Source organism: Hoplias malabaricus, chromosome 13 (genome assembly GCF_029633855.1).
Source record: "Hoplias malabaricus isolate fHopMal1 chromosome 13, fHopMal1.hap1, whole genome shotgun sequence".
NCBI classification, from domain to species: domain Eukaryota; kingdom Metazoa; phylum Chordata; class Actinopteri; order Characiformes; family Erythrinidae; genus Hoplias; species Hoplias malabaricus.
The window spans coordinates 970,002-983,397 of record NC_089812.1 but is presented as its reverse complement, the minus strand read 5'-3'; the positions used below and the strand labels follow the sequence as shown (position 1 = coordinate 983,397).

Here is a 13,396-nt window from a genome sequence, read left to right as displayed (position 1 = left end):
TGAGAGGGAGTTACGCAACAGTCTGATCTGGCCGTCTGATCTAAGGCTATTAACGTTGTCCAGTGTTAACCTAATCATGTCCAGAGAACTACTGTCAAAAATTAATAGGCTTTTTCTTTTTGGTCTCCATCTAGAGATGACAGCTTTACATTCACAAAAAACTGAGTTGTATTTTTGAAATCCCTCAGCTCTCACTCCTCTGTCAAGCACCTTTTTTTGCTCTTCACTGATGACCCATTTACACCTCGCCGCTCCAGCGAAGGCCCTGGTAATTAGCCCTTGAATAAACCCCATGCGTTTGAGAAGGGAAGCCTCAAAGTTCCCACCGAGAACTCTGCTTTTAAGACAAGGAAATAAAAAGTTAGACCCTAGAGCAAAGCTGTCGAGAGCCTTCGGAGGAAGCCCTCACCATGGAGAACCTCCTTGAGCAAACATGGCTGGTATGTAGAGCCTATAGCGGGGGGCAGTGGTTTACGGTCCTCCAGGGTCACAGTCCAACACAGGTCTGGTTGTTCTCCTGCTCTGAGGGCTTGTTTACACTCACTGCTTTAAGAAACGGACCCCAGTGCGAACGTCCTGATTGTGTGGTTTGTTAGAACATGGGTTTTCAAACTGGACATGTGCCCCCCCCCTTCACTGTCTACTTTAAAACAGCCTCCACCTCCTTTACAACCAAACAAATGATTAGCCTTGTTTTAAAGTGGGAAACCGTCAGGACATGGACAACACCACAGTATTATATTTTTCTGTTGTCATCAGAACCTTGGTGTAGACCGAGGCTCTTTAAACTCTGGGCTGATGTGTTCTCATTTCCAGGTACTGTTTTGATCCACGCAACTGAGACAGGTTTATGAAGCTGATTTAATGAGTGATGAATTATTCATAAGCTCCGAGACCGTGATTAGAGAATGGAGAGTTTTTTGTTTTAATTACAAGACTATGGTACATTTTATAGCCTGTCTCTCTGTCTGTCTCTCTGCAGATGGATGGCTAGTAATTTTGCTTTTCCACTACATGGCATTGGCTCTGCAGGGCTCGAAGTGCTTTTACCTGGTCTTTTTTCCACTGCCTCAGCACCCCACACAGAATGTAACCAGCGATGTCACAAAACCTTATCTGTTATGAGAACTGTGAGCTTTGAAAACAACAACAATGGTGGCGGTAAGGTTAGGCGCTGTTTACTCATCGTGTATTCACGTGTTGTTTTTGTCTTTTGGACTGAACATATCTCTGTGATTATGTTCTCACAGATCAGTTTTCCTTGTTTAAGCATCAAGTTCTCACTGGAGTTTTTCGTCAGCCACCGACTCAAGGAGCGTTTGAACCTCTTCAACGCTGCGGCAAAACTTTACAAGCTGTCATTGTGATTCATTCATTTGTTATCTGTTACCTACCCGGAATCACTGGGCGCAAGGCAGGAACACACCCTGGACACACTCACACATTCATTCACACTTATGGACACTTTAAAGTTGCCAGTCCACTTAGCAACTTGTTTTTGGAGTGTGGGAGAAAACCGGAGCACCCGGAGGAAACCCACGCAGACACAGAGAGAACACACCAGACTCCTCACAGACAGTCACCCGGAGGAAACCGACGCAGACACAGGGAGAACACACCACACTCCTCACAGACAGTCACCTGGAGGAAACCCACGCAGACACAGGGAGAACACACCACACTCCTCACAGACAGTCACCCGGAGGAAACCCACGCAGACACAGGGAGAACACACCACACTCCTCACAGACAGTCACCCGGAGGAAACCCACGCAGACACAGAGAGAACACACCACACTCCTCACAGACAGTCACCTGGAGGAAACCCACGCAGACACAGGGAGAACACACCACACTCCTCACAGACAGTCACCTGGAGGAAACCCACGCAGACACAGGGAGAACACACCACACTCCTCACAGACAGTCACCCGGAGGAAACCCACGCAGACACAGGGAGAACACACCACACTCCTCACAGACAGTCACCCGGAGGAAACCCACGCAGACACAGAGAGAACACACCACACTCCTCACAGACAGTCACCTGGAGGAAACCCACGCAGACACAGGGAGAACACACCACACTCCTCACAGACAGTCACCCGGAGGAAACCCACGCAGACACAGGGAGAACACACCACACTCCTCACAGACAGTCATCCAGAGCGGGACTGGAACCCACAACCTCTCTCTGCATTTCATAGCGATTGGCAGGTCTCTCTGGCCAATCAGCACATCACATCACACAAGGTTTACACATCACATTTAGTGCCTACTTTGCTCAATTCGTACCAGGTGTGAGTAGGGACTAAAAAACGTACCAGATTCGTCTAGTTGAAAAACAAAAGAGCCATGCCAAAGTCGCCCTTACTGTCTGTGTAGCTGGCTGTGTAGTTTCTGTCTGTCTGTCTTTCTACCTAATTACCCACATACAGATTGTCCGCTAGCCTCAGTGTGCGATGCGACACCCTGCAGTGCTGCTCTGATAAATATCTGATATCTGATTAGGCAAATTAGTGCCATCAAATGATCGCTCAAATGATCAGACGCCATATTTGGATTTTGTGATGGTGTGGAAAGTGAATCAGAACCAGGAGCACAAGTTCTGCTGGTCTCTGTTGGGTTTAGTCCTTGTTTTTGAAAGCGCAGTGTGAAATCGCGTGTGGTAAACTGACAAAGCCATCAAAATGTTCAGTGAAACCTAGACTGATAGAAACACCGGAGAGGAAAATAAGAGGAAAGTGCCAGTCTCCTGCAGCGATGTCAGAGAGGAATGAGCTGAGAAAGTGTCAAGTTCCTGAGGAACGGGAACTGGCAGCGGTCAGGACGAGAGCTGGAGATTTCTCAGAACCAGACGGTTCGGGACATCATTTCTCAAATGTTTAGCAGGCTCCTGGTGGGTTCAGATTTCTGTCAGGTTTCTCACAGCTCCGGTTTCCTCTTTAACGGATCTTCCAGTAGGTGCTCAGATCAAGTTGGGGTACAGTTGGTTTTATAAATAAACGAGCCAGGTTTTCTTAAACTAGCACTGGATTTGGACACATTTTGTTTGGCTTTTATCAAGTTTAGACGGACTTATTTCTGGCTGCATCGTATAAACATAGTACTGTATTTTCCTGTTGCCTCTTTGCCTGCCCACATTGTCTCTCATCAGAATTTAAGGCCTGATTACAGCTCTAATCGGGACATGGTGAACAGCAGCTGAGATGTCACGCTTGTTCAAACCAGGAAAAAAATAAAAGCCACATCCCCCAAGAACAGCCTCAACCAGAAACATGTTGCAGACCCAAGGCCCTGGCCCCCACCGAGCATTTCACGCATTCCTCTGCCTTCTGCTGACTCAGGGCCGGGGTAATTAAGTGCTGTGGCAGACGGGGTAATTAGGAGCCTAGCGGAGGACGCTCCAGCAGCGGGCCGCCTGATGTGGCTCTGGATGTGGAGGCAGCTCCTCGCTGCAAATGCCAGAGCCATCAGTATTCGCCCCCGCGCTGCCTCCAACCCATTGGCTCGGCAATTTGTCTCCGCCTCTCCAGCAAACGAACCGAGGGGGAGCCGGGGTGAGGCTGGACTTGTGGTGGTAGGATTGATTTGCTAGACGTATGGCTTGAGGAGTTAGCATGGCATGGAGTGGATTTCTGGACTGGAAGGAGAGGGTGACCGTACACACTTTCTCTTTTCAGAAATTACAAGATATGTTCCATGTCTGATGTTCGCTTCTTTAGTTTTGCACTGGAGCTAAGTTACAGAGGCTCAATTAAGGCATCTTACCCACACCGTGTAGGTCCCACCGTAGACGTGAACCCTACACCGAAGCCTGCCACAAACCCGACGTGCCCAGTGCATTGTGGCAATGCAGACCGTAACAAACTTAAACAAAGGAAGACCAGAAATATGAACTCTTCTCCACACTACGGAGACTGTGTACTACATATCGTGGAGGTAGACATTTGAGATTCAGCCCTAGTGTTGTTGTGGTGTAATTGCAGAATGACGCAGACTCCAACACAGATGTATAAACACTCCCAGTGCTGTAGGGCACTTGTGCAGACTACAGCATAGTCTCCGTCAACGCAGTCATGAGTCAGCCTTTAAAATTACTACTTTACATCAGATGCCCTTCCAGCAAAGCATCCATGTGTTTTTCCCTTGCAGCTGGTCAACTCTTCAGCTGCATTCTTATTGGCTGTCCACTTCTCCATGTGGACTACAGCTTATCATTTTCCATACATTGTTTTACTTTTGTGTGGAGCTAGTTGTGAGTTTCTGGAGAGTATTTGGTTTCTGGGAAATAAAGAATGAAATCATACTGACTTTCACACACACTCACTCACTCGTACAGTAAACACACACACACACACACACACGCACATCACAGTCAGTCCTGAACGTGTCAGTTTCCTTGTGCTCTTCCCAGTGGACTTCAGTGCAGAAAGCTCAGGAAGCTCAGGTCACGCAGCAGATGTGGCTTTAACTAAAACACAATACACACACAGTCCTCACAACAGGTCAGGATCAAACAGAGGGGCCACTGTGTTGGGGCCCGCGGACCGAACCGGAGTGACAATATAATCCAGCAGGGTGTGTGTGGATGATTGCTCAAAGTCAGTTTTTTTTAAATAACTCAGTAAACTCAGCTTTGTTTGTGATAATGCAACCAACTCTTTTGTGTGTGTGTGTGTGTGTCTGTGTGTGTGTGATGGGAACTGAAGGAGGAAAAGGACCTGACTCTTTACACTCCTCCTCTGATACACTGTACACTCTCTCTCTCTCTCTCTCTCTCTTATCCTCCTCTCCTCTCTAATTCTGTCCATCCTATTCCCCTCATGCTTCTGCTCGGAGCTTCATATCACACTGAGAGCATACAGAGTTTTACTGCAGTGGGGTTCAGACCTCCATACAGAGCACAACACAGAGGAGGTTCAGCGAGGGCTACCACTGCTGACAATACACCAGTTGGCCACAAGTTTATGGACAAAATATACTTTATACAAGGGCCTTTTGCTGTTTAATTTCTGTGATTTGGTCGGACACCGACAAAATGTTGTTTTTAATCAAATTTTGACAATAGTCTAAAATGTAAAATACATCACACTTCATTAACCCTTTATTTGCCTGAGTCCTCCCAAATCTAAAACCTATACGATATTAATAGAGGCATAAATATAGACCCTTGGTTGTTGTCCCTGCTGCGCCAAATATAGCAGCATCTGTTTCCTCCTCTCCATTTAAACATGACACCACTGTGACCAAACCGACCACCAGGGGGCGGCATGGCCTTCCTCTGAGAGAGCTGCCTAGACTCAGTGAGTGGTACGCTCCATTAAATATTCATTAACAGAGTTAAAGCGGCCGCTCTGTTTATCTGCAGAAGTGGAGTGTATCTGCTGTGTTTGAGGAGCGCTCACGTCAGACACTGATTCATTGTAAACAGGCCTTGAGCAACATCAAAACATAATAATAATAATAGTAATGTAGTAATGAGAGAGAGAGAGAGAGAGAGAGAGAGAGAGAGAGAGAGACTAACTAACTGCTACAGAGTAAAGGAGGGAGAGTGAGTGTGTGAAAGCAAGAGGGAGAGAAAAAGAGACAACAAAGTAATGATTTTGAGAGCGAGAGAGACAACAGAGTCATAGAGAGAGGAGGGAGAGTGAGTGTGTGAAAGCAAGAGAGAAAGAAAAGGAGAGAACAAAGCAGTGGATTTTTTTCTGATAGAAGAAAGAGAGAGAGAGAGAAGGCGATGGAGAGAGAAAGAGAGAGGAGTACAGAGGAACAAGCTCATAGTTTGGCCATTGTCAAGCTCCATGTTGGTCAACTCCTCTTTGATCCCTCCCATAGGCCTGACCCTTACACCGGTCCCAGAGCACATCACAGCACAAGGGGGAAGCGTCGCTTAAAATACGCAGACCTGGCAACCCTTGTGTTTTTAGTGGAAGCAGATCACTTCATTGGCCGTTACACACATAGGAGTTTTTATTTGAACCCAATCCGTGCACACATTTACACAGGGGCAGCCCTAGCTTCGGCCCCCGGGGAGCAGTCGGGGCGTTAGGTGCCTTGCTCCAAGGAACTTCAGTCAACAGTTTCCCAGGAAGTGGTGTTGGGTGTCCCTCCAATTCCCCTGGGATTTCCGCTCCCTGTATGCAGCGCTAAAACTACAGGATACAGATACAACAATGACATACTAACACAGTTTTACTGGAAGGAAAAGCAGTTTATTTTTTGTGCGCTTGTAAACAGCAGGTTTTACATGTGGTTTCCGCATTAGCGTTGGATTAGGGGCGACAAATGAGCCCTTGTGTTGCTAATGGAGGTCAAAAGGAAGAGAAATGTGAGAGGGCTGGACACCCAGGGCTTCAAACACTCGTCCAGAACACAAGCTCTTTTCTCTTTAAACCCACTGTCAGCGCTTAAGTCTCAAATGTGCTGCAGATGGCTCCGGCCCTCGGCTGTCTGACTCACTGACTCATGCTTCTCAGGGAGATCTGTGTGTGTGTGTGTGTGTGTGTGTGTTCATGTACTGACACTGACAGGATTGTTTTGACAAGAGTTTATTGTTGCTGGCCACTGAAACCACTCTTCGGTTTGAAGCGGAGAAACGGAAACCCAGTGAACTAATAAAACAGCCGTGAGGTTTTTGTACAAGGCCCAATTTGAAGCTGTCACTATTGATTATATACTGATTATTTTGATTATTCCAAGAGTAAAGGAGTAGTTTAAGGTTTAACCAGCCAACGACAAAACATTGAGAACCCTTCCGTCATTTTCCAGATTTTTTAAAACCAGAGAAGTCTAGTTTTGCTGGATCACTCTCACTATTTTTCTTATTTTTTGTCTTATGGCCTTTCAACAGTGGGGAGCTAGTGTATGTATGTATCTTTACACTTTTATATAGCGCCTTTCTAGACACCCAAGGACGCTTTACAATCCACACACACACTAGCGAGAAGCGGCAGCCAAACACACACAGCGTACTCTCGACCAGTAACGACCGTCCACCTGGAGGACTGCATCGGGCACTAGGGTTTAACCCAGGACACAGCGCCAATCCATATCTGGGCTCACACACATTCACTCACACATACAGACATTCATTCACATACACACTCATTCACACACACTAGGACAGTTATTAAAGAGAAGCCAGTTCACCTACCCTCCATGTGTTTGGACTGTGGGAGGAAACCGGAGCCCCCGGAGGAAACCCACGCAGACACGGGGAGAACATGGAAACTCCACCCAGATGGGACTTGAACCCAAGAGGCGAACGTACTCACCACTAAGCCACCGTGCCGCCCAGAATCCAGATACATACCCTGCTGATTAGAGGAGGGTAACATCGGTAGGGCAGTTAATTTCCAGAAACACATTAATACCACTGTACATCTTCACACTACCTTCCTTTATTTCCACAATAATATTTTACGCAAAGATACAACATGATTTTGGCCTGAGCTTGAGCTTTAGATTTAGTTTAAGCTATTTAAGGTGGAACGGCTTCATTCCACTAACAAACAAGCAATTAATAAATAAAAATGAAAATAAGAGTCATCTACTTTTCAACACTGGGGCCGTCTGATTAATTTTTAAAGTCGCAAACTGTATTCAGACATCATTAGGGCGCGCATAAATACGTACTTTCAGTAGAATTTATTTTCTAAACAAAACCAGGATTTTTAAGGTGGCACCTAAATAATGGAGCTGTATTTTAGCGGATCGTGAATTCAGTCGTGAGTGGGACGTTTTGCACTAGTTTGAAAAACGCATTCCAACAACTCTTTATCTTTACACTGCAGGGGTTACCGGTGTATGAAGGTTTAGCTCCGCCCACATTCATCACTACCACCACCACATGTCACAGAAGATCTTGTTTTTTTTTACTAGAGAATCCATGTACTGTACTAACTCACTAATAATTACCTTAATAACAGTGACAGTAGATTACCCCACTATCGCTGCTGATTATTGATTATATAATTGGTGTAATCTCTTATGTCTTAAATCAGTTAGTTGCGACAGCCCTGTGTATGATGTGCTCTCATTTCTTCTTTCCTCCCTTCCCCTGTTGGCTCAGAGCTTCCCATAAGCTGCTCTTCAGGAAGTTGCGCTACGATCAGAGCCGGGAATGACTGGATTAGGTAAGGGTTTGTTAACAGTGTGTTAATCATCCGCTGGTGCTCAGGGCAGGGGAGGTGTCGTCTCGTCTGTAGAGGGGTGTATCTGTGTTGTTTCAGTTCTGAAGCTCAGAGTGATATCTCTACTCTCTCGTCTCAACCTGCTCGGCCGTGTTTACGTGTTGACACTCGCAGAGACGCACGCATTCCCAATGCTACAGTTTCACTAATGATTAGCTCCAGTGTGAACCTGTGTGTGTTGCAGAACTCACATGGCCCCCACCTTTATATGAAAAAAACACTTTTTTGTGAAACCACCGTTTTGTGAATCACTGCTGTGTTGTCGTCTGTAGTGACATGGTCCAAAATCAACACCACACCTCACTAATGTTCTCATGGCTGGTGATGGACAAACTCAGAATGAAACTCGGGATGAACAAATGTCCTTTTGGCATCATGTTATAGAAAGATATGAGGTTTAAAGGAACACTATGTAATATTTAACCTCACTGATCTGTAAAATGGAGAACCAAGCCTCTGGCTCTGGGCTCAGCACTGCAGAAACTGCACTATATCATTTTGGAGTCCCCCTCTCCACTGATTTCAGTACAGTGCTGTATAAATGAATTACACTAGGTGGAGCCCCAGAAGCAAAAATCCCAAACCTTACCTTGTGTTCCTTTAAGGAGACCAGTATTTACTTCCCATCTCCTCCTCCCTCTGTAGTGCACAGTGTAAGTTATGCATTATGCAGCCAGGCAGTGCCCCATATTTCTTAATATATATATGTTGATTTAGGAAGTTCCCTGCCCAACACTTACTGCACTCTGTGGGTGTGGAAGGCATTTTGTAACCTGTGTATTGCACATAATACGGAGCAAAAGAAAGAGGGATTGGGCTCAGCCCAAGACTGAAAACACATTAGAAGTCGTTCCAAAGCAGAAACCAAGGCACTGCTGTAGTAATGTACTTTACTGTAATATAATACTGTAGCGTAATGGTAAAGTCACATGACCAACACTGTAATCATGAATGAAACCCATCCACTGCAGTGTACATGCCAACCCTGTCACATGATCCTTACCTGTGAGAACACACAACAACACAAAATAATGATCTTCCCCTTCCTTAATAAACACCATAGACATTTCCGGGCCTGTAGGGTCTTGCAGATTTGGGGAAATACTACCCAAGCTATGAATCCTGAGAGAAAACCAATATATATTTACATTTAAGATGTGTTCCTGTGGCTCATGCTCTGATTTTAGAAGTTGGATGAATCTGCGGCAGATTTGGTTCCTCTTTACTACTTCATTATCTCTTTACACTGGATGTAGCTAGTCCTTCGCAGGGTGATACACACTCACACATTCTCACACACACACACACATATATATATATATATATATATATATATATATATATATATATATATATATATATATATATATTTATAAGGTGGGGCTGGGCAATGAATTGAAATCGACATTCAGAACCTCTAATCAAAATAATCTTGTATGTATCGGTTATCAATTTTTTAACTGCTTTTTCATTCTATTATGTCCCCACTGTGTGTACTGTCCCTTTTTAAACCTCACTACGCCACTGTAGTCATGTGATTCTGCCCCCTATCTGTAACATGGAAGCAACATGGAGGAGAACCTAAACACTGAGTCCGACCGAGCGTGTCGAGCAGCTTGTACCAAAGAAAGTCACAGCGTCTGTTGTGTTTTGACTTTAAATAAGATGACCCTGAATAAAAAAGTCAAATGTAAACACTGTGCACTGAGGAACAGCTCCCAGCGACGTTAGAAAAACACATCCCAGCTTTAACACTGGAGCACACTGGACTCATCGTAATCGTGGTAAAGTGTACAGTTAATCGTGATGTTGGTTTAATTTAAGGTCACAGTGACCCTGAAATGGATCGAGTGGAATAGATGATGTGATGAGACGCGTATAAAACGGCTCTAAGAGACTTCATCGAGAAACTGAATCTCGTGAAAACAATGCTGCCCTTTGAGTCTCGTACACTCAGGTCTTCACTAATCCCCTCCTCCTGGGTGACCCCCAGTGAAAGCTGTGTCATTTTGATGAGGGGTCAGAGATCAGGGTCGACTCTGGACTCAAACTGGAGCCAAGGGTCAGGGACAGAATGAGGGAGTGGTCCTTTCCTTTACAACAGCCTTACTGTGTTTCCTGGGAATAATTCACTGCACTCTGCCCAAAATACACACATTTCACAACAGAGTATAAAAAAATAACAAGTCAGATCCTTGACATTTGAAATCAGACAAGATTTTTACATGCGTTCATCTTGTCCTGATATATACACATGCATACAATGAGTGTGTGTGTGTGTGTGTGTGTGTCCTCTGCTTTGCACCACTTCCTCTCTTGACACATACAGCATTACTCAACACACTCATAGGAAGAGAAAGAGAGATATAGAGAGAGAGATAGAGAAAGAGAGAGAGAACTGTGTGTGCGCCTGTGTGTGTTTGGCGGGTGTGTTCAGAGGGTGTGTGTGTGTTCATGAAATCTCTGTTTCCTGTTGGACATTGTACCTGAGAGAAGCAGAAAGAAGGGAAGGAGTGTTTCTCTCCTCTTTTGGCTGAGGGTAAGTCTCTCTCTCTCTCTCTCTCTCTCTCTCTCTCTCTCTCTCTCTCTCACACACACTTTAGAATTTAACTGGACACTGTGGAGAGTTTACAACACGAGGATTAACCCCCGCTGTGTTCTGACCCTCTCTGAGGTCACCTGAGTGCAGGAGGTGGGACTGGACTTCAGGCTTGGGTTTGGGTCCAAATGCTTTAATGGGTCTTTTTAACATTTTTAAAAGTATCCAGTCATTGATTATATAAATTATTATTTAGAGTCTGAAGTATGCAGTATTTCAGTTGATTATGCAACATCTACTATGAATTAATGAAGTGTCTGCTATGAATTATTCAGGAACCTCGATGAATTATTCAGTATCTATTATGATGTAACAAGTAACCACTGTGAATAATTCAGTATCTACCATGAATTATGGTCTGTATTATGAATAAACCAGTATCAGTTATGAGTTATTCAATAACTGCTGTGAAATATTCTTTAACCGTTATGAATTTGTCAGTACGGACTATGAATTATGTAGCGTCTACTAATAAACAAACGTGTTCTGTTCGGTTATGCAAATGAGCTGCAGTGTAGGTTCACATACACGGCCTTAGGGCTTAATAGGTTATAGAGATCAGGGCTGTGTGTGTGTGTGTTTTACATTTAAAGAGGTGTGTCCATGTGCATGGTTTAACCCTTTAAAATCTTTTTGTTAATTATATTTTTATTATTTGTTCTGAGAGCCATGTGATTTCTGAATGCTGTTGTTGCTGCTGTGGTGTTTATTGAAGTGGTGAAGTGTGTGTCTCAGAGACTTCCTTTCACACATCTGTAGGGGGCACAACACCCCTCCCCATGAGGGACACTGCCCCCTAATGCCCACCCTTAGCCACAGCCCTAGGGGTCAGGGTCCTGAGGCTTTGCTTCCGGCCGCTGAACCTCCTTAAGAGCGTGAGGGGATTAGTAGGAACTTTAAGATACTTTAATCGAATTAACCCTTCGAGTGCAGCCCAGGAGGTGCCAGTGTTTATGTCCTGTCGTGTGTAACCCGACACTTTCAGGACGTCCCCCCAGCGAAAGAGAAACCACATGTTTGTAATTAAAGAAGAGGTTAATGAAGACATTTAGTGGCAATTGTGTCCCTCATATTCTCTCTACAGCTCTCTCTGACTGTATTTCGCTTTTACACCGTCTAACTCACTTTGTCTCTTTCAAACTCTTTCTCTGTATCTCTAATCCTCTCTTTATCTCTCTATTTATCTCTCTGCAGCTGCTTCTCTCTCTCTCGCTCTCTCTCTCTCTCTCTCTCTGTACCTATAAACATCACTATCACTCTCTATTAATCTCCCGCCATCTTTGTTACTTCCCTTTTTATTTCTCTCTCTCTCTAACTCTGTTTTTATTTCTGTTACTATCATTCTGTCCTCCTCTCTCTCTTTGTAATTGTCTCTGTCTTCCTCTGTTTTTCTGTCTCTATCTGTCTCTCTTATAATACTCGTCTTCAACCTTACCCCCTAAAATCTCTCTCTCTCTCTCTCTCTCTCTCTCTCTCTCTCTCTCTCTCTCTCTCTCTCTCTCTCTCGTGATGGAGATGAGCTGCAGATTCACCGTGGTGTCATTTGCATTGTGGAGCGTTTGTAAACAGACACAGGATGAATGGACTGTGGGCTTCGGCGTGTAGCCTCTCGAGGGCCTTCAGTGCGGACCCTGTGGATCCTCAAAGGGCTCTGACTCTGTAAATGTCAGTGGAGACGAGAGCAGCACATCAGATTCAGGTTTTCGTGTTGAACATCGCTCTGGGAGCCTCAGATGATGAAACTCTATCAGTGTATGAGCTTGTTTCATACATTTTTGTGAAGGACATTGTTTGCGTGTTGAGTGGCCACTATAAGACATACATAGTTAGGGCCACTTGCTCTCCTGAGTTATATAAAACACATTTACTGTCCTCTTACAACAAGGATTTACATTTTAGAACATTTCTGTGAGCTCTTGATGGCGTCCAGTCATGAGGAAAAACAGATGGGTAAATGTAGCCTGAACAATAGTTCAATATCAGTGTGTACAGCAAAATAATACGTTTCTGTAACAACAATGTGATTTCAATATACATTAGTTACATCTTATTGGAGTTATTCGTATTATTTCGTATTGACTGAAATTAAGAAACATATCGTGATATAAATGTTGACCACATCGTCCAACACTAGGTGAATGAATTAAATTAATATTTATTGCCCATGAATTCAAATATATACTAATACTGTATTACTTTAAAGGCTATAATTACTTTTCACACTCCAGTATTTATAAACTATAACACAACAGAACATACGCTCATATTTCACAAAGCTTGGACAAACAATCAAACAAACAGAAAGAACTATGACCTGAAATTACTGTATTAATTAAAACAACTGTAACTAGTCATTGGAAATGTTATTTTCACAAACAATGCACAGTTAAAACCTCACCAAGTTCTTCGTCTTTGCTCCTTTTGCCTCGGTCGGTAAACCATGTGGTGACATAACATGGAAGCAACACCTGATTGGTTCTCGTGTGTGTATTCGAAGTTCTGATTGGCTGACTTGTAAATGTTAGCTTTCTAGAGTCCAAAAAGCCATAGAATGTTAAAATAATAATAATATAAACAGATAAATTAATTAATTAATAAAAAC

At 44.1% G+C, this 13,396-nt stretch overlaps 1 protein-coding gene across 2 annotated transcripts in view; it reads left to right on the top strand.

Annotated features, from left to right (window-relative positions):
• septin12 (septin 12) overlaps window positions 1–13,396 on the top strand; it is an 89,248-nt gene that overhangs the window by 37,769 nt on the left and 38,083 nt on the right. Inside the window, exon 1 of one of the 2 annotated variants that reach the window (XM_066641769.1) lies at window positions 10,595–10,734. The exons of the other annotated variant lie outside the window; for it this stretch is intronic. The gene's annotated coding sequence lies outside the window, so the exon portion shown is untranslated. Of the gene's footprint in view, window positions 1–10,594; window positions 10,735–13,396 lie in introns of those variants that run through there. 2 annotated transcript variants of the gene reach the window in all.